Source organism: Pseudorca crassidens, chromosome 3 (genome assembly GCF_039906515.1).
Source record: "Pseudorca crassidens isolate mPseCra1 chromosome 3, mPseCra1.hap1, whole genome shotgun sequence".
NCBI lineage: Eukaryota > Metazoa > Chordata > Mammalia > Artiodactyla > Delphinidae > Pseudorca > Pseudorca crassidens.
The window spans coordinates 162,686,253-162,690,962 of NC_090298.1; the positions used below are offsets into that span (position 1 = coordinate 162,686,253).

Below are 4,710 nucleotides of genomic sequence, written 5' to 3' on the forward strand. Positions count from 1 at the left end.
CTGGGTTCGATCCCTGGTCAGGGAACTAGATCCCACATGCATGCTGCAACTAAGAGTTCACATGCCACAACTAAAGATCCCTCATGCTGCAACTAAGACCTGGCGGAGCCAAAGTAAATAAAGAAATAGTAAGAAAATAGTAAAAAATATGGTAGATATTAATCCAACTGTATCAATCATTTTAAGCATCAGTGGTCTAAATACCACATGGAAAGACACAAACTGTCATAGTAGATAATAAAATAAGACCTAATTATATGTTGTCTACAAGAAGCACACTTTGAATATAAACACAGAGATAGATAAAAGTAAAAGGATGGAGAAACATATACCATGCCAACACCAAACAAAAGAAAACTGCATAGCTATATTAATTTCAGACAAAGCAGACTGCAGAGCAATGAAAACTCACAGGAATGAGGAAGGGCAGTACATAATTATATAGGGGCCACGTCTCCAAGAAGACATAGCAATCCTTCACGTGTATGTGTGTAACAACAGAGGGGCAAAATATACAAGGCAAAAACGGACAGAGGGACTTCCCTGGTGGTCCACTGGGTAAGACTCTGCACTCTCAATGCAGGGGGCCCAGGTTCGATCCCTGGCTGGGGAACTAAGATCCCACATGCCACAACTAAAAGCCCTCATGCCGCAACTAATAGCCCAAATGCCGCAGCTAAGAAGTCTGTGTGCCACAACCACAAGATCCTGCATCCTGCAACCAAAAGATCCTGCATGCCTCAACAAAGATCCCACATGCCACAACTAAGACCTGGTGCAGCCAAAATAAATAAATCAATTATTTTTTTAAAAAACCGATAGACCTGCAAGGAGAAATGAATCCACTACTATAGCGGTAGACTTCAACACCCCCTTATCATGAATCATAAATTCCAGCAAGCAGAAAATCAGGAAGGACAAAGTTGAACTGAACAGCACGATGAAACAACTGGACTTAATTGTAATCTATGGAATACTTCAGGCAACAACAGCAGAATACACATTCTTCTCAAGTTCACATGGAACATTCACCAAGACAGACCACATTCTGGGACATAAAATGCACCTTAATAGATTTGAAAGAAAAAAAAAAGAAATCATACAAAATATGCTCAGACCACACTGGCATTAATCTAGAAATCAATCGCGGAAAGATAGTGGAAAACCCCCAAATACTTGGAGATTAAACAACACACTTCTAAATAACACATGAATCAAAGAAGTCTTGAGAACAATTAAACATTATTTTGAATTAAATAAAAATGAAAATACAACTTATCAAATTTTGTGGGATACAGCAAATTCAGTACCTAGAGGGAAATTTATACCACTGAATGCATACTGTTGAAAAGATCTATAATCAATAATGTAAGCGTCTAAATTATTAGAGAAATGCAAATCAAATCTACAGTGAGGTACCACCTCACACCGGTCAGAATGGCCATCATTAAAAAGTCTACAAATAACAAATGCTGGAGAGGGTGTAGAGAAAAGGGGACCCTCCTACACTGTTGGTGGGAATGTAAAGTGGTGCAGTCACTATGGAAAATAGTATGGAGGTTCCTCAAAAAACTAAAAATAGGGACTTCCCTGGTAGCCCAGTGGTTGGGATTCCGCGCTTCCACTGTGAGGGGCGAGGGTTCGATCCCTGGTTGTGTCACTAGGATCACGCATGCCGTGCGGCACTGCCAAAAAAAAACCCCAAAACTAAAAATAGAGTTGCTATATGACCAAGCAATCCTAATCCTGGGCATATAACCAGATAAAACTCTAATTCAAAAAGATACATGTACCCCTATGTTCATAGCAGCACTATTCACAATAGCCAAGACATGGAAACAACCTAAATGTCCAACGATAGATGAATAGATAAAGAAGATGTGGTACATATACACAGTGGAATACACTCAGGCATTAAAAAAGAATGAAATAATGCCATGTGCAGCTACATGGATGTACCTAGAGATTATCATACTAAGTGAAGTAAGTCAGAAAGAGAAAGACAAATACCATATGATATCACTTATATGTGGAATCTAAAATATGACACAAACTTATCTATGAAACAGAAACAAACTCACAGACATAGAGAACAGACTTGTGGTTGCCAAGCGGGAAGTGGGAGTAGAGGAGGGATGGATTGGGAGTTTGGGATTAGCAGATGCAAACTACTATATATAGAATGGATAAACAACGAAGTCCTACTGTATAGCACAGGGAACTATATTCAATATTCTGTGATAAACCATAATAGAAAATAATATGAAAAAGAATGTATATATATATATATATATATATATATATGTATAACTAACTGCTGTACAGCAGAAATTAACACATTGTACATCAACTATACCTGAATAAAATAAATTTTAAAAATACAAGGTTGGATTTCCCTGGTGGCACAGTGGTTAAGAATCCACCTGACAGTGCAGGGGACACGGGTTCGAGCCCTGGTCCAGGAAGATCCCACATGCCGTGAAGCAACTAAGCCCATGTGCAACTACTGAGCCAGCGCTCTAGAGCCCGTGAGCCACAACTACTGAGCCCACGCACGTAGAGCCCATGCTCCGCAATGAGAGAAGCCACCGCAATGAGAAGCCTGTGCACCACAACAAAGAGTAGCCCCCACTCCCCACAACTAGAGAAAGCCCACGCTCAGCAACTAAGACCCAACACAGCCAAAAATAAATAAATGAATAAATTTATTAAAAAAATAATGTAAGTGTCTACCTAAGGAAACTACAAAAAGAAAATGAATTAAATCTAAGTAAATGCAGGAAAAATAACAAAAATTGGAAAATGTAATTGTGGGAAACCAACAGAGATCATTTAAAACAGAAGCAACTTGCCAATTTATACATCTATTACAATATATCCTAACTTAATTTCAAATTTTTACACCTGTTTTAAGTAGAATAGTCTTTTGATTCATCCTCTTAGTTAACCTATGTAAGACTTTCCATTACATGTCAAGAATTAGAATAGAGTAAGGGTAAATATAGAGATAATAACAACATTTGAATAAAGTGCTTTCTTTCTCAAATATTTATTAACCCTTCTATTTTGTATATCAAGTGAATGCCAACAACATTTCTCAATTTTTCAAATTTATTCACATTGTTCACTTGTGAGTTCATTAATTACAGAAGGAATATACAGTTCTTTTTAGATCCCAATATAATTTATGAAGAATCCTATGTGGTATGATCCAAATTTCAATTAGAGACAAAATTAAGATTACCTAAGAGGTTTATAACTTCTTTGAAAATGGAGACAATCCAAAGAATCAATATGTTCTCTGGTTTACTCATCAGGAGCAGGAACATTAATTTAAATGACAGTCATATCATTTGTTAGTCTTCCTTTAATAAGATATATTGCTTTTTTTTTTTTATTATTTATGGCTGTGTTGGGTCTTCGTTGCAGTTTGCGGGCTTCTCATTGTGGTGGCTTCTCTTGTTGTGGAGCACGGCCTCTAGGTGCGCGGGCTTCAGTAGTTGTGGTTTGTGGAGTGCAGGCTCAGTACCTGTGGCACACAGGCTTGGTTGCTCCATGGCATGTGGGATCTTCCTGGACCAGGGCTCGAACCCGTATCCCCTGCATTTGCAGGCGGATTCTTAACCACTGCGCCACCAGGGAAGTCCCTATTGCATTATTATCTTAAGGAATCTTAATTATAAATAATAAAGGATGTGTATAAATACCACAATCATTTTCTTAGTATTAGACACAAACACCACCATGAATTTTAAATCCCAAACTACAATATGAATACTTGGATATTTTGTATATGTGTATCCATGTGTGTGTATCTATTAGTTAACCTGTGTAAAAATATATATACCCATATATATACTTGTTAGTATACTATATAGTATGTACATTATATAGATTATATGTATATATATATTAATACACATATACTCATTACTCTGGATATATACATATCTATATATACTTAGTATATCCATATATAGTATTGAATATATATATCCATATATAGTGAATATGGATAAATAATATGCCTTTATATTTGACATCCATCACATCAACTGCCTCCCCCCATGAACCTCCTCCATTCTTAAACCTACTCCATTCCTGGTCCCTTTGCTTGATTTTCACGTATATTCCTCAAGGTACACTAGGAAAATCATCACCTGGCAAGCCTTTGTGACCATCTCTCTCTGATTAAGGAATTCCTTTTAGATACTCTAGTATCTCCCTATGCTTAAGTATATCTGAGGACTGGCAGCTATGATATACATCAGTGACTTTCTGTCTCACCTCTTAGAGAAACACATTTCAAATATCATAGAACTGACAGCCCTGCTTTGTATCACTATTTGCCCATCTTGTAAAGCAGTGCTTCTCAAAGTTTAATGTTTACGCTGAACACTAGTGCCTTGTTAAAATGCAGATTCTGATTTAGTGGGTCTGGAATGTGGCTTGATATTCTGTATTTATCAAGTTTCCAAGTGATGGTGATGGTAATGCTGATGACCCATGAACCACTCTTTGAGAAGCAAGGCTTTGAAGCTGTGATAACAGTGATTGGGATATTCACACCTATGGCCCCAGCATGTGTGCAGTATCTCCAACATGGTAGCACCTCAATAATGTTTGTTGGATGAATGGATAAATGAAATAGTAACAATATAACTAAAATAAGTATTTTTGATTCAATGAACCATATTAAATACTTCATAC

General features: G+C 37.1%; 1 non-coding gene across 1 annotated transcript; it reads left to right on the forward strand.

Moving 5' to 3' along the window:
- Positions 1 to 540: 540 nt before the first annotated feature.
- Positions 541 to 613, forward strand: TRNAE-CUC (transfer RNA glutamic acid (anticodon CUC)). Its single transcript has one exon. It is a non-coding gene; the product is annotated as a tRNA-Glu (tRNA).
- Positions 614 to 4,710: the final 4,097 nt, after the last annotated feature.